This window comes from Benincasa hispida, chromosome 9, assembly GCF_009727055.1.
Source record: "Benincasa hispida cultivar B227 chromosome 9, ASM972705v1, whole genome shotgun sequence".
Classification (NCBI taxonomy): domain Eukaryota; kingdom Viridiplantae; phylum Streptophyta; class Magnoliopsida; order Cucurbitales; family Cucurbitaceae; genus Benincasa; species Benincasa hispida.
This window is the reverse complement of record NC_052357.1, coordinates 78,866,331-78,889,465: the sequence shown is the minus strand read 5'-3', so window position 1 is coordinate 78,889,465 and position 23,135 is coordinate 78,866,331. Positions and strand designations below refer to the sequence as shown.

At 29.2% G+C, this 23,135-nt stretch overlaps 1 long non-coding RNA gene across 2 annotated transcripts; it reads left to right on the top strand.

The window, feature by feature from the left end:
• Positions 1 to 15,216: 15,216 nt before the first annotated feature.
• On the top strand, positions 15,217 to 23,015 carry LOC120085991. 2 transcript variants are annotated; one of them, XR_005484106.1, is made up of 4 exons: positions 15,217 to 15,401; positions 15,501 to 15,630; positions 15,728 to 15,822; positions 22,641 to 23,012. It is a non-coding gene; the product is annotated as an uncharacterized LOC120085991 (long non-coding RNA). The 2 variants fall into 2 exon arrangements; XR_005484105.1 differs by lacking the exon at positions 15,217 to 15,401 and having other exon boundaries at positions 15,408 to 15,630; positions 22,641 to 23,015.
• Positions 23,016 to 23,135: the final 120 nt, after the last annotated feature.

Genomic DNA, 23,135 nt, shown 5'->3' with positions numbered 1-23,135 from the left:
AAAAATCGATTTTAAACCAATTTTGTGAGGTTGTATCAATTTTAAATTTAAATCTTCAATTCCAATCGATTTTAATTATAAATTTAAACTAATGTTGCAATTTTAATCTTAAATTTTTTTAAAAGTAGTTCAACATTAAGTTCTCACTCCACGTATATTAAAAAAAATTATCTTATGCATTTAATGAACTGAAATCAAATTAAAAAAAAAAAAAAGTAAAAACAACATTTAAACTACTTTTTTTAAAAAAAATAAATATTTATGAATTTTGAAAATATTATTTAGTTCAGTTGTTTAATTTGATAAATTTATGAAAAATTATACTTTTTTATTTGTTAAAATTAATAGGTAAATTAGTTAAAATTGAATCAATGATTAAAATTACAATAAACTAAGGTCAAATTTATAAAATTAAAAATTTAAAATCTAAATCGATATAATTTAGGATCAAAATTGATATTTTCTTGGTTGTTATTTATGTCAAAACGAATATAAGTGAATTTACTAATATTTTAGCGGTAAAAAACGTGTGGTTTGAATTTGAAAACAAAAAATGAAAAGAAGAGAAGAGAAGAGGAAAAAAAAATAGTACTAATAAAAATTTAATGAAAAAAATAATAAAAGGAGTTTTGTTCTTTGGTAGCACTGAAAAGGAGGGAAGGGGTCATAGATTTACGCGTCGCCGTAGGAAGAGGTGAGCTTACGGTAGGACTGAGTCAATGCCACCGTGAGAGATTTCGAAGAGCGGTTTGAATGGCCGGATTTCTCGGGCCCACACCACAGACGTGGCACACATGCAACAACGGTACACCACTCTTTTCGTGAGCCTCAACCACATCCCTACATTTTCCATTAACTTCAAATTTATTCTCTTTTTTATTTATTTTTTATTTTCTTTTTTCTTTTTTAAGTTTAAAGTTGTCCTTTTTTTTTTTTTTTTTTTTTTTTTTTTTTTTTTTTTGTGTTGCTTCCGTGCGGTCATGTGATATATGTATGGAATTTATCTTAACTTTTGGTTAAATTTCAACTCTAGACCATAAAGTTTATCTCCTTTTCAATTTTGTCTCTAATAACCTCTAAATTTACAATTTTATCTTAAATAAGTATTTTACTTATTTAACCTTATTAAAACAATTTACATACCTATTAAATAAATTGAAATTTTGTTATTTAATAGGTTAGTTAATCTTTAAACTTTTTTAATATGTTATAAATTAATTAAACACAAGATTAAAAATTTATAAATTCGTTACATAATTATAAATTTTTAGAAACTTAATAGTCATGTGATTTAAAGACAAAAGATTAAGATATTGTTTGGTAGTTATTTTGTTTTTTAAAAATTAAGTCTATGGATGCTATTTTCACCTCCAAATGCCTTCTATCTACTTTTCACCAATAGTTCAAAAAATCCAGCCAAATTTTGAAAATTAAAAAAATAGTTTTCCAAAAATTGGCTTTATTTTTTGAATTTGACTAAAAATTCAACCATTGTACTTAAGAAATATACAAATTATTATAAGAAATATGGATGAAATAGACTTGATTTCAAAAAAAAAAAAAATGAAATTATTAACAAACAAGCCTAAATAAACACAACCTTAAAATTTAGGGTAGAGAATGTATATGTAAGTCACGCTATGATACTGTTACATTTATATCTTTATTTATAAAATATGGAAATTTATAATATAAACTAGTCACAGAGACATAAGCTGCTAATCTATATTGCCAAGCTATTTTCCACTGGATAGCATCAATTTAATATGTATTTTAGAAATTGTCACGTCTTTTTCGTTTTATTTTTTGATATAACTAGTGAAATTTTATATTGTGTTTTATACATACCAATAATTCGGGTTTCATCTGAATTATTATATTTGTAAACTTTCAAATAGTTTTGTATTTAAAAATATTTGAGACGTTTGGGATAAGGGTTATCATCAAATTATAATAACCACCTAAAAATTATTTCAAAACGTCTAATTAGCTATGATCAACATTATTTCAAAATCCCAATTTGTTACAGTATTTACTATTCACTATAGCTTTTACTATTTTACATTCATCATTTTTTTATTATTTGCTACAATGTTTACTATTTTCTTCTCAAACTAAAATAGTTTACACCTCAGACACATATTATTATACTCAAACACAAACTATCATGACCTAATTAAATAATTTAGGACTATAATAATTAATTCATTGTCCCAAAAGTCCCCTTTATTTTTATATGCTAAAATGTATATCAATTTAGTTCAAATTATATTTATATATATATAAAGTACCCTCTACCTTTTCCTTTTATTCTTAAAATATATTATTCTTTCAAATTTTGTAATATTATTCTTGACTTTACATAAGCGTTTTATAATATTCTTAGTTTTTTTCTTTCTAAAAAGTGTTTCTTACAAATATTTTATTTGTTTTAAAAAATAACAATGACTTAGAGCGGTTTGGAGTGAAATAACAAAAGCTTTTGGTTTCACTTCCTGTTTTTGGTTGTTGGCATAAGCTCAATGAGAATAAGTAATTATTTAAGAGAAACGTGGTTCAATTGATTTCTATCACTCTATAAATAATTTTATGATTTGAATAGATGTCTTTTTATTACTTTTAACTCCGCGTATATTACAAGTTTACGTAATATTTTGTTAGGGGAAAAGTATAGAGTTAAACCATTTTTATAAAGTTCTAAATGATGACACTTTTAAAGGTGTGTTGTTTTATTATATTAGTTAGTAAAAATTCTCATTTCCACTCAAAATGCTTTCTAATTTTATAAATTATTAATACTTATTTAAATATTAAATTATTTACAAGTTTAGTCTAATTAGTTTAAAATATTGAACAAATCTTTTACTTCGATTTGAGTCTATTTAACTCATAAATTTTAGAAGTATTTAATAGATTATGAATTTTCAATTTCATGTCTATTTGATCTTTGTTATATTTTTTTAAAAAATTAAAAATTTATTTATTTATTAGATATAAAATTAAATTTATGTCTGAACCTAGTAGATCAAATAAACCAATGACCTATTAGAAACCAAATTCAAAAACTCAAGAATCTATTCTATGCAAGTTTGAATATTTAAGATCCTACTACGTCGTTTTTAAAACTGGAAAAGCCTAATTAAATTATTAAAATGCCACGTGGGCTAAATCATTACAATTATCTAAATTAATCTGATTATATAACCCATCAAGGAATGGGGGCAACCAAGTAATTCTACAATCAACATTTCTTGCTAATTTTGCTAGGTTATCAGCCACAGTATTACACAATCGTGAGCACAAGACAAACAAATGGTATTCAAATTGTTCCATCATATCTTTAATATCTTCAATCTAGCAAAAATCTTCTTTCACTATGGAAGACTTTCCATATAGGAGATTTATTGCTTGAAGAATATCAAATTCTACAATCAAATTAGAGATTGGGAACGACAAGGCAAAATAGATTCCTCCACGAATTGCAAAAATCTCTTAAAGGAGAGCTTCAAGTGCAATATTGATAGCGTAAGATTCTGCTGCAATTAAAAAGTCATTTGAATCTCTCAGAATTGCACTGAGACCGATAGTATAAGAACTATTTGATCAAGATGCATCGGTGTTTAATTTGACAGAGAGTCGAAGGGGACAAGACCACCATTTCTTATGATAGGAAGATGGAAGCACTTGAAAGGGAGAAAATATCGATCTAGCATCTTGTTTTGATTGAAATTCCTCAAAATAATTCAAAATCTACCTACTCCTCAAAGTATGATTCGGAATTGGCTTGCCAACTCTAAAATTATTTATATCATTCCATATTGTTCAACAAGATATAACAATTATACACATTTCTTCACCTAAACATTTTGAGTTTAAAGCATCCAATCTATCTATTAAACTTCTATTAAAATTTTCCATAGTCAATAAATTTTTAAAAGTTAAGGACCAGATTTATCTAGCTCTGAAGTAACTAAAAGGAACATGGTTTAAGGACTCCAAATCTAATCACAATTAATAAAATATCTTAGAGACTAAACTTATAATTTAATCTCTTATCGATTATAATGATGGATTTTCTCCCCATCAAATTTGCACTTCTCTTATTGATTTTAATGGTTTAAATGATGGACAGAAATCTGACTAAGTCGGTAATTAAGTCTAAAAAGGATAAGTAAATGAAGTTAGTTATCAAAATTAATCAGCTCTTAGACCTTTCATTAATTGTGATTAGATTGCTTAATCGAATTACACGTGATTACTTAGAAGCAAGCATGAAACCATTAGAACAGCATTAGAATGCTTACACCTCAAGCACACGTCTCCAAAGTTAGAGTTAATTGCACATTTCTTAGGTAGCTTTATCATATTCAACAAGTTACCCTTTTTACTAACAGTTGATTTACAAAATGTGAAAAATACCTATATAAACTAATTATCCTTTTCGTCGTTAACTTTCATAAACGTAAGAATTTAATCCATAAACCTTAGTGGTAAGAATTTAGTCGTTTTACTTTTAAATTTGTAATAAACAAAAATTTAGTCCCTTACTTCATGACGTATAATGATTTAGTTCTTATTGTGAAAAATGTTATTAAGATTTAAAGAAATTTGTTACACATATCGCAGATCGATAAAACTAATAGAGAATTATACTTCTTAGATTAAAATATCATTCTGGTCTTCATACTTTGAAGTTTATTTAATTTTAGTCTTTATAATTTTAATTGTTCCATTTTAGCCTCTGTACTTTTAATAAATCTTGAATTTAGTATCTCGAAGTTAATTTTTACGAAAATTGTTTATATAATAATAATAATTTTTATTCAGGAAATATAATATGTGAATATGTTTCTAAAATTTATAGTAAAATTATGATAGATAACAAAGGGAAAAAAAAAAGCAATAAACTAGCATAACGAACTAAATTTAAGATTTTTTTTAAGTACAATGACTAAAATTAGACAATTGAAAATATACATACTAAAATTGAACAACTTTCAACATATAGGATTAAAATAATATTTTAATATATTTTTTTTATATAAATTATAAAAACAAAGTCAATGCCTAATAAAACTTGACACTTGATTTTGAGGAAATATTTTCATGCTAGAGTTTAAATTGTCACGAATTTTAAACTGTAGTGAATAAATTACTATTTATCAAAATTCATAGATTAAATTACTACAAAATTAAAAGTGGATAAACTAAATTATTACAAATGGTTATTCTACTAAAATTTAGGGGATGAAAACTATTTTCTAACGTCTTAAAGTTTATTATTATTCTAAATTTCTTAATATAAAAAGATAGCGTTGATGTACACGTGTGCTTTACCTAGTGGACAACCCATAGAAAAGTCTATGCCCATCGAATCGCTTCTTTGCCTTGATTTTTTTTCCATGCCCTCAAAGAGAGGAGTCTTTCTTAGCCTCAATCAATATTTTCTCGTTTTCTCACTTTCACTTCAATTTAAAAAGTTCTATTTTATTTTATTTATTTATTGAAAGACCAACGGAATAAGTTTGACTTTGAAAACTTTTGTATGTATGTGTCGAAATTCCATTACAAAGTCGAGGTAGATACCAATCGAAAATACCCTCTCTTCCTCAAACTTTGGAGGAAAATTATATTGTCGTGTTTCTATAATTTGTGATCAATTTTAATATCTCTATATATATTGGTTGTGTTCCCCTTACATGATGAATGGATAAAACAAACTAAAAAATTGTGTAATTTGAAAAATTATTAAAATGCTCGATAGTGCTCCTTAAATAGGTATAATTATAAATTAACCATAAACTAATTTTAGAATCGAAAAATATTTTCTTTTTCAAATATTAAATTTAAAACTCTACAATAGTAGATGACAAAGTTAGTCTACTTTATGTTTCATCTTTGACAATTTGAATTTTCTATATTCTTTATCTCTCCATCTAGGAATCGACTTCTTTTCATCTTTGTTGACTATCATAACAGTATCATGTCTTCATCTCAATTGCATTCTTCATCATACAGTCGTAACAACCTCATTTCATTGTCTTTTTTTTTTTCATAAAAAGTGTATATAAGAAAATTAAACAGAGCTGCTGCGCGAAAGGTTGCTTCTGAGAAGTTTAAGCTGTACACCTAATTTTCCTGGGATTGTAGTTCAATCGGTCAAAGCATTGTCCTATCAGTAATTAACTATTCTTAACAATAGGGTCCGGAGACTTATTGGTTCATGCTATTACTTCTCCAAAATCAAGAAGAAACCATATTATTAGGATCTCCTAATTGGACTTTGGTTCAATTATTCATTTGCAATGATTAAAAAAAAAAAAAAAAAAACTTTGGTTCAATTTCTGATTGAGCTCGAAATCAACATAATTGATTCGAGTGGAGAAATAGATGGGGACAATTTGTCTCAACTTAGGAGATATATATAAAATAATGAATATACTTGTGGGTTATTTTACTTTGTTCCCTTTACATAAAAGACAGTGGTGTATTTTATCAAATTAATAACAATATAAATTATATTTATAATAATTTATAAAGCCCATTGATATAAACATTGTTTGGGGTTCTTGTATGGATGACTTCTTTTTAGAGGTTCAAATTTAAAAGAAAATATGGCTTTCTACTCATGTCAGCATCCTGTAAAAAGAATAAATCGACTCTATAACCTATCTAATCTGAGTGCGCGATTCATAAGTTTTCTTGATCTAGATATTAGATACTAGAAACTCGATACTCGATACCAGATACTTGATACTTAATATTCTATGAGTCCAAAATATAATAATACATTTAGAATAATAATACATTTAGAATTAAAGTGATAGTTTTACCTATATGATGATATAAATATAAGGCCACTTTAGAAAAAGTACTAATTTTTCATTGGACTTCTTATTTTAAGTCATATACGTCATTTTTCTAACATAATTTAAATAACATGAAATTTATTCTATTTATCTGGAAGATTTTCCATTATAAGTATTATTAAATAAAATATAAAAAGCTCAATTGGTTGGCGTTAAGCATATTATGTCCGCATGCTCCACTTGATCCAGTCAAAACCGCTGATTGTTTTACCAACTACGCAATCGCATTTAATATTTATTTTACACTTTTCTTTGCAATAAATGCAAAACCAAGACTTATTATCATTATTATTATTTTATTAATTCTTCCACACGAACTGAAACTCCTCATTTTCCTCTCTACAATTTGCAGCCAAATGGCACAAAAAGATTTTCCTCCATTTCCCTATAAAATTAAGTAATTTTGTCATGGGGTCCATAGTTTTGATATATTATTTTCGGCCACGCTGTTTCTTTGGGGCACGTTGGTAAATTGATAAAAATATCATAAGTCCTCCGCCCACGGAAACGGGGCGTTCAAGTCAACGTGTCAACCAACCAGGAAAGGATCTCATAATTTCGAAATACCCGAACCGACCCACGTGCCACGTGGCTACTCCTACTGATCGACCGACTTACGTATGGGAAGGGAAGCTTGATGGACCTCTGGCACCGGTACACCTAAGTATATTAAATTTTATGTTAAATTATAAAAAATATCCCTCAACTTTAAGAAAAATGCTTCTAAAATTTTAAAAGATGCGGGTAACATTAATATGGTGATCAATTTATTTTTTTAAAAAATAAATTAAAAAAGAATTAATTTTAAAACAAATTATATAGATATACTTACTTTTAAATATAGACATTCTCATATTTCTCTTAATTTTTCAATTCTTAGCTTATATCAATGTTCCCAACAACTAAAATAAAAACCAAAATTTAATATAAAATCCCACATAATCTTACAAAATTTCACAAAATTCCAAAATCAAAATTTCCTCTTAAAATACCAAAAATGATAAATAGTCAAATAAAATAACTATTTGACTATTAACACACACAACTACTATTGTACAATTTTGTTAAATATGCAAGACTTAAAATTATTTGGTCCTTTATTTATTATATTTATTCTTATTATAGTTCATATAGTGTAATGAATGTGTGCAATTTTATTTATTTATTTTAGATAAACAAGTGTCAAATAGTTAATAATAATGGGAGTAAGAGTGTAATGAAAAGGGAGGAGAGAAAAAGATGAAAAATAGAGAGGTAAAACGGTATTGATAACTTTTGTTCATATAACATGAAGGATATTTTTAATTTTTTTAATTAAAGTTTAAGGGTATTTTAAAAAAAATTTTAAAGCTCGTGAGTATTTTTTTAAAAAAAATTTAACGATTTCCATCCAAAACTAGCGGTAATGGTATTTTTTAACTCATTTTGGAAGTTTCGAGGTATTTTTGAAACGTTTGAAACTTCAAAAAAAATTTTGAGATAAAATGAAAAGTTCAGGGGCATTTTTTATAATTTAGCCTAAATTCTAAAAACAATTGTAAATATAGCGATCACATCAAAATATTAGTACACAATGCAAAAGAATTTGCAAATACAACAAACTTTAGATCTAGATTTTAGAATCTATTAGTGATAAGCGCTATATCATTAATAATGTTGGAATGTCTTGAATTTGTTTGTTTGGCGCTTCGAACAACCAAGTACGCCCCCAAAACCTATTCAGAATTCGTATTGAGCATATTTATTTATTTGTAGTTATTTACGATTATGACTCTAGGGTTTAGAGTAGTGTGCTATATAAACTCTCTACGCTGTTTGATGTGATTTTCTAAAAATATTTTCCCTAATAATACTGTTCTTTCTCTGTCCGTGGACGTAGCTAATATACTGTTAGTGAACCATGTATATCTATGTGTTGATCTTCTTTATCTCTACGTTCCTTTTTGTATTCTTTAATTGTCAATTTCGTAACAAATAGATTTTGTTATATTTATAATCCTTTAAAAAATATTGTTATATATTTAATTATCAGTTCTAAAAGTGCTATACATTACCATTATTCTAAATTTTAGGTTAAATTACAAAGTATGTTCTTAAATTTTAAAGTTTGTGTCTATTTAGTCTTAAATTTGTAACAATATTTAATAGATATATAAACTTTCAATTTCTTGAAGATTCAATTATGTATCTAATAAATCTTTGATTAGTTAAAAAAAATTAAAATTTTAATTTAGACTCCCGACTTATGTCTATCAGACTTGTGGGTTTTAAAAAATTTAAAAGCTGTAATTATGAAAGTTGGAAACTAAAGAGACCCATTCTTGAAATTGAAGAATTGATTTTGTAATTAAATTTAAATTTTAGCTTACAGACAAATTTACTATTTGAAAAAACTAAATTCAATTTTTTTTAATAATATCACGAGCATAGCTTACGAATTAATATCTTGTCCATAAACATCGAAAGTTCAATTTTCTATATTATACTTGTTGTACTAAAAGTAAGTATTCAATTAATATTTCAATGTTTTTCAATTTAAATATTTATAGGGGTGATAGATTCGAATATTATCGTACATTTTGATTGAGAATATGTGTTTTGAATTTTGGATTGGTTTAGTTTTTTTTAAGTTGGTGAAAAGCATCAACTTGTTCATTTGAGATTGTTGGTTTAATTTTTCACTCTCATTTTTATTCAAAGAATATGTGAGGTTACAGGTTTTGTTCATTTATCTTGTAGGTAAAATATATAATACCTTAACAAGTTAATTTAACTCAAGTTTTATATGAAATAAAACCCTATTTTTTTCTCAGTTTAAAATTATTTAATTTTAATTTATGAAATCTTAACATCTGCATTTTATTTTCAAATTTTGAAGAGATAATCGTGGTTACTAGTTATATATTTAGCTGATGATATAATATATCTCTCATTTATTTGTATATATTGAATATATTTCTGATTAGGCCCAAGTAGGAACATGCCAACGTACTATAGTATGCACGAAATACTTTTTTCTTTGTCAAATTAAAATATTTATTTAAAAAAGAAAATAAGTGTTATGAATTCTATACGAGAAAGAAGTCAAAATAAAGCAAGACTTTTACCTATATATTTCTTAGTTCAAGTATCATGCCTGAGATAATAGTTGGTTTGGATTGGCTTCAGAAAAAAAAAAGTTTTTAATTAAATTTATATTCTTATTTAAATATTTTTAATAAAAATAGATTAAAATATATTTAAAAAACTATTTTGAGTGGTTGCCAAACATTTCAATTTATTTCAAAATGACTTATTTTTCAGTTAAACACTTGAAGATGTAATCCAAATACATTCATAATCATTCAACTTTAATAAATGAATGAGATTGGAAATCCTTACATTTTTTTCAAACAAGACTAGGAATCCATACTTTTTTTTAAAAAAAAAAATTAAAAACAAACAAACGCTTAATTTTTAAAAAAGTGCAAAGAAATATTATGAATTAACCAAGTGTGGTGAAGGTTTATGGAAAAAGTTGGAGTTGTGTGGTTTGGGAGTTATTAACTTTTAGCAGACATGTCCATATTTTTTTCGATATTAAGGGATTCTAACATTTGATACATTGTATATAAATTTTGAAATATAACAGAGAAACAATGAAATGTTAGTAGTGTAAGTAATGAAAAGACTATAATGATACATTTGTTAAGACTAACATCTTACGTCAACATTTTAAACTTTAATTTTAAGGAAAGAGTTAGAATATGAATGCTACGATAAGTCAATTTTATGGATATATATTGATAAAACATTAGTATTGACAAACATTTAAGTATATAAAAAATGATCGAATTTATTTAAATCAATAAATAAATTTTATATTTTCATAATTTCATTTATGATAGCTAATGGATGATATTTGTATGTTTTCGTAATATTTGAATAAAATATCAAAAACATCAATTAATCTCTAACATTAATATGGAATAGTTCAATTCGTAATTATATTCATAGATATATATGGATATTTCGACATAATTTTACTGTACTATAAGAAAACAAAATTTAAAATTGACAGTTATTAACACTAAATCGAAACGAAACCAAACAAACTATAAATACAATTTGATAACAAGGGGAAAACACAGTTTTTTTATGTCCAAGTTTCTTTGGTTTATTTTGTAACCATTTCGGTTCCGTCTAGTAATTATTATTTGTTTTTTCCGAAAATTAGGCCTATAAATACTATTTTCATTTTCAAATTGATTCTTTTGTTATCTAAATTTTATCCATGGTTCAAAAAACCAAGTAAAATTTTGAGAACTAAAAAAAATAAATTTCAAAAAGTTGTTTTTATCTTTAGAATTTGACTAATGACTCAACTATTGTATTTAAGAAAGATTAGAGTTCTCCTTTCTCTTCTCCACTCATCTACAGAGGGGTTTAGTATCCATCTCCAGAGATATTTCCAGATCGCGAGACATCATGTTCTCTGTGACATTGGAATCAATTTCTGCCATTTTCTGGAAAGTGAACTTCCCGTTCCCCTTCTCACAATGTTCCCGAACTTGCTAAGGAATCAAAGTGTAAATGGCATTTCGAAGTGCTTCACGTTTGGGGTCGACGTGAGGAACTTCCACCGGTTTTGGAGCCAACGGGTTAAGGAAATGTAGATGAAATAGACTTAATTTTTAAAAAAACCAAAATAGTTACCAAACGAGGCTTTCATTTTTTGTTTCTTGTTTTTGAAAATGAAATCTATTTCCTCTCAATTTCTTAAGTACTATTGTTGAATTCTTAGCTAATTCTAAAAAATAAACACACAAATATTTAAAAACTACTTTTTTTTTAATTTTCAAAATTTGGCTTGATTTTTTAATCTCATGGTAAAAAGTAGAAAAACAAATAAATAATTTGATATAGAAAATTCCTATATGCTTAATTTTAAAAAAAAAAAAAAAAAAATCCAAAATGGTTTCAGTTTTAGTATTTATTTGGTACTCAAAATTAATAATTACACTTTTACCTATGGCAACCCCTTTGATCTTTAAACACTAAACTTTTCTAGTTAACTAAATACAAATATTTATAGTGTAAAAAACTTACCTCAGATATTACAATTTATGTTAGTTGGATCAAGAACCTAAGTTGTAAATAGCTACTGATATTGGTGGAAAACAAATTCAATAGTTTTTTTTTTTTTTTTTTTTTTTTTTTTGTTTTTTATAAAAAAAAATGAAATATTCAAGATATTAGTATAATATAACTCCTATTTTAAGGCCTTTTATGTCGAAATCCCACATTTATTTTGAAAAATATCTCTAGTTTTAATTTTCTCCTTAAATTTTAAAAAATGTCTTAAATTTCAAAATTTTCACTTAAAGCTTGATTTTCTTTCCCTAAATATATACTTTTGATCTTTAATGTTCATATTTATTTTCATATTAATTAGTTATGACTTTCCATCACAATTAAAATTTAACTAAATTTGATTCAATGCTATTGGCATAACCTTTGTACAATTGAAAAGTTCAATCTCCCACTTTGTATTAAAAAAACTAACTATAGAGTTTCACTTCATAATATTTTTATTTAATTAATTGGAAGTTAGTGTTAAAGATCAAAGTGGGTTGCTCATAGGTAAAAGTGTAGAATAGTAAAATTTGAGCACCAAATAAATATCAAACTCGAAAACCATTTTGGATTTTTTTTTTTGAAAATTCATATAAACATTATTTTCATCTTCAAATTTATTCATCCGTTATCTACGTGTTATCAAAGGATCAAAAAATCAAGTCAAAATTTAAAAATTAAAAAAAAAAAGTAGTTTTTAAAAACTTGTATATTTATTTTTGGAATTTAGTTAATAATTCAACAATTGTACTTAAGAAATATGCAAATTGTTGTAAAAAATAGAGAGGAAATAGATTTCGTTTTCAAAAAACAAAAACAAAAAAACAAAAGGATCATATGGTAGACATTTTGTTTTTTGTTTTTGTTTTTTAAAATTAAACATATTTCATCCACATTTTTTTACAGATGAATCTTTCTTAGATACAATTGTTGAGTTCTTAGCCAAATTCTAAAAACAAAAACAACTTTTTGAAATCTACCTTTTTTAGTTCTCAAAATTTGACTTAGTTTTTTAAATCATTGATGAAATTTAGATAACAAATAAATAAATTTAAAAGTGAAGGTCGTGTTTATAGACTTATTTTTTTGAAAAAAAAAAAAAAGATAATTACCTGACGAAACCGAAATGGTTACAAGATAAACCAAAGAAACTTGGACATAAAAAATCGTGTTTTCCCCTTGTTATCAAATTGTATTTGTAGATTGTTTGGATTCGTTTTGATTTAGTATTAATAACTGTCAATTTTAAATTTTGTTTTTTTTATACTACAGTAAAATTATGTCGAAATGTCCATATATCTATTAATATATTTACGAATTGAACCATTCAATATTAATGTCAGAGACTAATCGATTTTTTTTATATTTTATTCAAATATTACGAATGCATACAAATATCATCCATTAGCTATCATAAGTGAAATTATGAAAATATAAAACTTATTTATTGATTTAAATAAATTCGATCATTTTTTATTTACTTAAATGTTTGTTCGACCAATGTTTTATCAATATATCAATAAATTTGAGTTATCAAAATTTAACGCAACATTTATTTAAAAGATTTATTTTTACCACTGAATTGTTTCAAGGAAGTTTATGAAGGAAAAGGTTTGCTTTCAAGATATTATTCCATATAAAAAAAAAACAAATAGAATATTTGAATGAAAAATAATTGCTAAATAAATTGTACAAAGTGTTTCACAACTTAATTAGTCATTTGTTCATTTCCGAAGTGAGGAGGAAGACAAATTTTCAAAGGAAGTGAAATTATTCAACAAAATAAGAAGCAAAATACGTACCTCAAATAAACATTGTTTTAAGGCCGTGACAAATTTTTCTTGAGACAATATCAATCAGAGAGCAAAATGGATTTTGATCGATTGATGATAACAATTTTATCATTATAGGTTTACTTTTAATATAAAAGAATTTTTTAGAGAATAGAAGTATATAGTGAGAGAGGTTAGAACTTCAAGTGAATAGCATATAGAAATTGATTTGATTCTTTTAATCATAATTTCGTAATTCTTATTTTTAAATTCAATCTCATTCGTTTTTAAAAAATGTGCATCTTCTTTCTTTCCATGGTCTCTTAGATTATCTAATTTGTTTGACTCGATTTTCATTATTTTAATTTATTTGTATCTAATTGCTATGAACTTATATTCATTTAATTGTTTTTTTTTCTTTATCCAATTGCAATCCATTTAGATATGATGATCCCCACTAATAAAGTAATCTAATTTATAGACATCTTCAATCAAATTTATTTTAACTAACTTATTTTGGAAAAGAAAAATATGTTTAACGTTTTATTTAAAAATTATATAAATGAAGTATCTATTTTACTTGTTTTAAAAAAACATCTATTTTATATTTTAAATATAAAATAATAACAAAATTTTTGTCAAAAAAATTGGCTATGATAAAAAAAATCTTTTAAAAAACTCAGATCCCCGTTTAGTAACAGTTTTATTTTTGAAAATTAAGTTAATGATTTGAAAAATCAAGTCAAATTTTGAGAATTAAATTTTTTTTTTTAAAAAAAGTTGTTTGTTTTTTTAATTTGGATAAGAATACAACAATTGAAAGAAAGTTAATGTGAATAAAACAGACTTAATTTTCAAAAACAAAAATCCAAATAGTTACCAAACGAGATCTTAATTTTTTGGGTATATTTTTAACATATAAAACCTACAAAAAATTTAGTTAAAAAAATATTTGAAATTAAAATAATAATAGTAATAACTAGCCCAATAGTCATTTTTTTAGTATGTCCAATATCATCTTTATATAGTGAATGACTATATTCTAATATATTAGAGTGATTGAGCCATTTGATTTTAAAAATTACATTATTTTTTTTATTCATGAACAAACTATGATATAATTTTAAAATTAGGATTTCATTAATAGCAACAAATAACATACACACAAATAATTTTAAAATAATTAACATCTTTTAAATTAAATAATTATGAAAATGATTTTTTAGTCAAGTTCGTGGTTAATAAAATACTTTGTAAGGATAAATTGACATGATCCACAATTGAAAAAATGATTTTTCAACTAACACTATCACGTGATTTTTTATTAGTATATATAAAAATGGGGAATAAAAAGAATAAAAAGGGTAAACTTGTCCAAAAGCAATACTAAAAACGTTTCTTAAAAAAAATGACATATTTGAAATATGTGGGGATGTTTATTGTAAAAATCACTAATCAATATTGACGGTAAATGAATCAGGCCGAAATTGCTTTTTGCTTGGGCCACACGAGGGCGTCCAAATCCATGGTTTCAATGGAGCTTCTTCGACCGTGGATTATCGCATAGACAACATGTGGCCTTTGCTCGGGCCGATCGGACTCCATTAACGAAGATCCAAATCCACCTTGCATCTTCTTCACCACGGTCTGTTCATTACAGCTCCAATTTTCATTTCTCACTAGCTTTACTTTCTCTTTCTGGCAAGCAAATCAAGTGAATATGAACTTTTCGTTTGCAAGCCAGGAGGTATCGTAATCGTGATCGATCTCCTTCTACAATGGCGAACCAGCAACAGGTTGATTCAAGGCCGTGGATTCTCGATGTCGTCCCTTTTATCGTTGTTATTCTAATTGCCGCACATGTTCTCGCTTTGGTACTTAAATCTCAACTTCAACCTCCACTTTTCCATTCTATTACACGGCCGCTTGAAGTGTGAAATTCATCATTTGATCTTGGAGTTTTTGTTTTAGGTCTACTGGATTTACAGATTAGCAACGGATAACAGGCCTCAAAGGAGGAAAGCACATTGAAGAACAGTTTGATTTACTTGACGGAAAATAAGAAGGTTAGTGGAACCCTAATTCGTTGAATGTTTCTGAAGCTCGTAGCTACATTGCTAATAGAAAAACGTGTTTGGTACCATTTTTATTACTGGTTACTGTACCTAATAGTTGAGAATGATATATAACAGATCCTTTCTTTAATGTCGATCGAATTAGGTTGCCTCCTCTGTTCAAGTGTTCATCATTTGATCTGATTGATCAGTTTACTTATAGCTGATTCTCTAGCTTTTCGCCATGGTTTTGTAGAGATATCAAACCGTTTCTTCAATTTCTAGTTGTCAATAGCCTACAGTAAAGTGACAGCGAACACAGTGTGCATCTGTAGGAGCAATGTTAGAAACTCATAATCGTAAATAAAGGTTGCGATATTCAATGAATGATTATAATTAACTATTCAATTTCAAGGGAATTGTAAAACTGAAGCTGGAATGTAACTAATAGATCCCATTGACGCACATAGTTCTCTCTCACTCGCACATCTAGCATTTCTCAGGTTCCTTCTAGTGGTTGGTGTATTGATATAATTAAATTTCTCGTAATTCATTAGCTTAAGCTTTTAGATTGGGTGGTTGTTTAACATAGTATCAAAGGAGGATGTTTTGTGTTTCTCTCTGATGTCACTTCCTTCCCAATTAATATCGTTTTCCACTTGTTAGGACATTATACAAATTTCCAAATTCACAAGTGAGGAGAATATTGAAGTATTAAAAATTTACCGTAATCAATCAACTTAACCTTTTGAGTCGAGTGGTGATTTAACGTTTTGAAATAATGCCAATTCATCTGAATATTCGCTTATTTTTGCCCAAGAAGCACAAGGTTGCCTTAGAGCTCTTAGATATGATATACCCTCTGCTATTGGCTCTTTTGTCATAGTGTTCTAGCTTGAATATGTTTCCTAGTACGTAAATGAATATCAGTTCATATTTCTCTGTTGCTGTTACATTCAATAGATTAGTGTGTACTACATATCGGTATATTCGACCGTATAGAGGATCAATGCTTTGTTGGTTTCCCTTTCCAGAAGTATCTGATGTAGAGTTTATAGTTGGCCAGTAGGAGAATTCATATAGGCTTTATAAAAACTCACAGAAGCAATAAAATATTCAAAATAATTTAATTGAAGCACTCTTTAAAACATCGATTAAGTGTTGTTTCTTGTAGGGATGGTAAGAAAACGAATACCAATCTTCTTGTTATGGCTTGCTTATTCTATTCTAGTTTTCTTTCAGTATCTTAAATGTCTTGTTAGGATCCATTTTTAATTTCCATATCCATCTGATTCTTTGGATTGACTCTAAGAAGTACGGATACGGATACGAGACATAAATAAGATACGACACCGACACAAAGACACTATTTTTTAAAAATTTAGGACAAGAACACGACAAAGACATTTTTATTAAAATATATATCATTTTTAACCTAGAAGGAAATTCAAAGTCGGTGAGTTTATTTATTTCTATGCTTAAAAGATTAGTTTGATGTGTTTCACTCTCAAATTTTCTTATTTTTGTCATACATGTGTTGACTTAGTATATGTAAGAAGTCTTTGATACATGTCTATCAAATATTGATCCTGTTTTGAATTTGTACAACTAGTGTCTAACACATGTATTGCACTTTCAAGTATCCGATACGTGTTCAATAAGTGTTGAAGTATCCAAGTGTTGGACACTAATGTTGGCAAAAATTCCCGTGAGTACCCGCCCCGATAGAAGGTGGGGTCAAATCGGGACTAGTAGGGACGGGGCGAGGATGGGGAGGGTATCCCCACCCCGAATAATTTTTTTAATACATACATACATATATATACATATATACATATAACAGTAGCTTAGCTTTAAAGCTCCTGATTTTGTTTTTGTTTTTTTCTTGTTTTTTTTTTCTTATTTTACTTTTTTTTATTTCATTTCATAATATAATTAATTTTTAACTTCTTATTAAATTTTAAAATAAAGAAATATTAAAATATTTTTATTATTAATTTAAATAAATAAAATAATAATAATACCAACATGTTACCTAAAAAGTATCCTTTCAATATAAATACAAAAAATTATTGATTTTAAATAAAAATAATTAAAAATAAAAAATAATAGACGAAGAATTTTTTCTCGCGAAGACTCGATTTCTGAACGAAGATTCTCCAACCTAAACCCCGATTCCTTAAGACCCATATTCCTTAAGACGGAGAATGGGGTGGGGATGAGGATTAAAAATCCCCGTGGGGACGGAGATGGAGAGTGCATCTCTGGTATCGCTCTGTCCCGTTGCTAATCCTATCGGATATGGACACGCTAGCTAAATTAAAGTGTCCATACTTCTTAGAATTGGCTAAGTTAATCATATATCTGGTAGAATTTTGTTTGAAATTTTAATAAATTGATCCATTAGACATATACCGTTGGTCTATTTTTTCAGCGTTGCATCCTATGGTGAAGTCTGTCTATGATATGGACCTATGCGGTGGATATTGCACTTTTTGCTTAGCATCTATGATGAGGGCATAATGAGAAAACCATCTGATTTATATGGACAAAAATAAATTTTTATCATCTTGCTATTTTGATTCGTTAGGCTTTAGTAATTCTATATATTTTAAAACCTTTAAATTGGTTGTTGTACTTTGTTGTTATTGCAAAATTTGTTACATAACTTGTTGGTTGATTTAAAATATTAGGGGAAAGTTTGGGTGTTGGAGAAGAAATTTCGTCCAATCACAAAATGTCACGTGTCCTCTATTTGATCATTTGATCACAGTAATGAGCTTATCAACTTAAAAGGTGGTAAAACGTAGACCACGATCGATAAATTCGGCTGGATGACCGATTGGGCTTTGAATCTTAAATTGGATTGGGTTGAGTATTTAAAATTGCTCGGGTCCAAAATTCGACCCAATTCAAGTCATTCCATCTATAGTCATTCCAAAGGTAGTGAGGGCCTTCTACCAAGGCAGCCTACACGAAACGAAGGATGCGGTAATCGTCGACGGGAGGGTCGTATCGTTCAGCGTCTAGGATATCAACTAATTTTACAAGTTAAAAGACTTTCCAAAGGCACCAGACAACATGTTGATTGATAAGCCCGAAGACGAGCATTTGGAAGATGCTTTGAGAATATTGGCACAACCGGGCACCACATAGAGCGTCTCCCTGACCGGTATTTGAACACTTGCCTCTAACTGTTTGCTGCCTGAAGCGCGCCTTTGGGTTTATCTGGTGAAGAAGAGACTCCTCCCGACAACGCATGATAAAACCATCTCAAGGGATAGAGTCATGGCCGCATATTGTATTGCGTGCAACATTCCCATCGATGTTGGAAGATTGATTGCAAGATAGATAAGGGGCTATATTGGTAGGATTCGAGGACAATTCTTCTTCCTGTGGACAGTCTCCAGTCTATGCCTTTCAATGGGCTATGGTATTGAAGACGACCCCATGCCGGAGGTCCCCGAATTGATCAACATAAAGATTCTAAGGATTTTGTTGAAAGATTCGCCACACTGCCCAAAACGACCCAACATTGATTTGAATGCGTTGCAACCTCGAAAAGGTAGTGCAGAAATGACAAAGGGAAGGAAGTTGTGCACGGCTGCTCTGAATGCAATCAACTTGATGAGCCCATTGAATAGCCTTCACCTTTGGTCATCCTCCCTCCCAACCCCATTATCCCTCTATCCCCTCTTCCTGAAACTCTTACAAATCTCCTCCTCATCCCAAACTCGGATCCCCCATCACCAACAACTTCATCCAGCCTACAATCACCAACCCATTCTTCACCGTGTACCTTACCTCGTGTTGATGACCTACACGATTTGGGTGCTGACCCTTCAAATCAGCCCCAAAACGATGCTGGTGAGACATCGAAGGCATCTTCCCTCCATCACTCATCCATCGCATCCCTAGTTGCTGTAGTCGATGAGATGTGAGGCCTCCTCTCCCATGAGCTTTCCTCCCGCCAATCGCTTGCGGAGTTGCACGCTAGCAATGATGTGCTGCGCCAGGCAATGATCAATATACAACGCAACATTTTCTCCATTCGCCAGAACCGACGACAACTAGTTGAACACAACCATGAATACTTCAACTTCCTGACTGCTTACCTTCATGGGTCCATGGTACCCAATCATTTGCATCAGTCGTTGTACTTTCAAAAGGTGCCACCAACTTTACAAGTTAAAAGACTTTCCAGAGGCACCAGGCAACATGTTGATCGATAAGCCAGAAGATGAGCATTTGGAGGATGCTTTGAAAATATTGGCGCAATCGGGCACCACATGGACCGTCTCCCTGGCCGGCATTTTAACACTTGCCTCCAATCGTTTGCTGCCTGAAGCGTGCCTTTGGGTTTATCTAGTGAAGAAGAGACTCCTCCCGACAACACACGATAAAACCATCTCAAGGGATAGAGTTATGGCCGCATATTGTATTGTGCGCGACATTCTTATCGATGTTGGAAAATTGATTGCAAGGTAGATAAGGGGCTATGTTGGTAGGATTCGAGGACAATTCTTCTTCCCGTGGACAGTCTCCAGTCTACGCCCTTCAGTGGGCTATGGTATTGAAGACGAGCCCATGGCAGAGGTCCACGACCTGATCAACATTAAGATTCTAAGGATTTTGTTGAAAGATTCGCCACACTGCCCATAACCTCCACCAAAACGACCCAACATTGATTTGAATGCGTTGCAACCTCCTCAACCTAAAAGGCAGCGCAGAAATGACAAAGGGAAGGAAGTTGTGTAGGGTTGCTCTTATTGCAATCAACCTGATGAGCCCATTGATTAGCCTTCACCTTTGGTCATCCTCCCTCCCAACCCCATTATCCCTCCTTCCCTTCTCCCTGAAACTCTTACAAATCTCCTCCTCATCACAGACTCGGATCCCCCATCACCAGCAACTTCATCCAGCCAACAATCACCAACCCATTCTTTATCGCGTACCTTGTCTCGTGCTGATGACCCCTCAAATCAGCCCCAAAACGACGTTGGTGAGACATCGAAGGCATCTTCCCCCATCACTCATCCATCACATCCCTAGTTGCTACAGTCGATAAGATGCGAGGCCTCCTCTCCCATGAACTTTCCTCCTTCCACCAATCGCTTGCGGAGTTGCACGCTAGCAATGATGTTCTGCGCCAGGCAATGGTGTCAATATACAACGCAACATTTTCTCCATTCGCCAGAACCAACAACAACTAACTGAATGCAACCATGAATACTTCAACTTCCCGACTGCTTACCTTCATGGGCCCATGGTACCCAATCATTTGCATCAGTCGTACTTTCAAGAGGCGCTACCAGCAACACCGCAACCTCCCAACAACGAGCCCCCACCACAAGTGTAAATTTGGGAGTATGCTTCTTGGACTTTTCTTTCTTCTACACAAATATCAAAAACAAAAAATCAAATGGTTACCTACCAAACTAAGGCCTTAAATGACTTTTAACATGTAATCTTTTGCTTTGTGTTAGCTATATATAATCAAATTTTTGTAATTCCAAGCCTCTGGGTTGATTCTCTCTGTTGTGGCTTTAATTTTCATTAGCTGACTTATTGATGGCCCCAAAACCTGCAATAGGCAATTGAATCAAAGTGGTTATTTTAAGTTCAGTGGATGAGTAGCATCCATTCAATACTACACAAGTATATCCATACCATTGGATTATCAATTTTATGCTTTAAGCATTGTTTTTACGAATGTCAATGATAAAATTCTTATCAAATGTTGATCCAATCGAGCTTTTTAGGAATACAAAATCAAATCAATATTGGAGGTGAGAATTTATTTATTTATGTTTTTAATCAATGATGTGTAGGTGGGGTTTCAAACATGCTAGATAGTAGATGCATTAATGTCTTGACCAATTACATTAAGTTAGGTTTGCCCATTAAATATTGTTTCGACTAGAGTTTAATGATTTAAACTTTTTATAATTCAAGTTTATGTTGAATGTTAATGGATTCATAGTAATTAACACAAGGATGTCTTTGGATTGGTTGCATATTAGTTATATAATTAACTGCTTATGATTTATTTAATATTCACGTTCTTAAGTTCTATGATTTGTTTATTCAAGGAATGAAAATGCAAATTGTGGCCATTGTGTAAGTGGAAAATAAAATACATAATAATACAAGTAATTATTTAGAGGATTAATTTCGGTCCAAATCGACAAAGTTCACATTAAATACGTAAGAATTCCCTTAGGATTGATTGTATATTTAGATTTCGTGGAATTTTAGTTTTTATATCCTTGGCTTACAATAGGGTTGCCAACCTAAAGTTGTATAAATATATTCACTCAACTATTAATTCTCAATGCCATATTTCATGATAACAATGATAAACGATATTACTAAATCATAATTTAATAGATATTGCATTCATTGTTAGAAAAATGGAGACAAAACCCAAATTCCAAAAGCCCATTTCTTCATTTTTACTTAAGCCATAAGAAATAATTTAATTGGGTAATTATAGAGGTGAGTAAGATGGTTTTTGATTGGTTAAAATTGGAGGTGTTTTTGTAAAGAAGAAAATGAGTCGGTGGAAGATAAAATTGGAGGTCTTCTTGAACGTTTATTTTTTTTTAAAAAAAATGATTGGTCCTCCTATTTTCACTATATCACTTGAATATTTAAAGTTCTCACCTACATTTTATATATATATTTATTCTCTCTCCCATACATATTCTCTCTCTTTCATACATATATTCTTTCTTCTCAATAATATATTTTATATATTCTCCCCTCATAATTCACAACCATTTCTTCCTCTTCCCTCTTTTTTCTCCTTTTGGCAATGTGAGTTGTAGGAGGTAGATGACGGTGTGGGGCGAATTGATGGTTTGACACGAGATTACACAAATGGCTTAGGATGAATTGATGGTGCGGACGGCGTTGGACGAATCGATGGTGACGGATTGAGTAGATTCAATCGACAACATGATAGGGTGAGCAAATCCGATCGACGACGATGGGAGAGAGATCTATGGTGGCTATGGCTGAGGAAGGAGAAGAGATGAAGATGGAGAATTATGTATTATAAGCTCCCATATGAAGATGGACTTCATTTTTATCATTTTTTTAATATATACTGTGATATATATGTACTTTTTTTTAACTTTTGTAAGAAATTTGATATATACTGTGGTATATGTATTCCTTTATTTAATATAAACAAGTATTTTTTATTTAGACTTATTGTATTATGATATATATACGGGTGTAAATGAAATTTATGATATATACTGTGTATATTTTACATATTGGTTTATATTGTGATTTATGTCAAACACCGAGTCAATCTC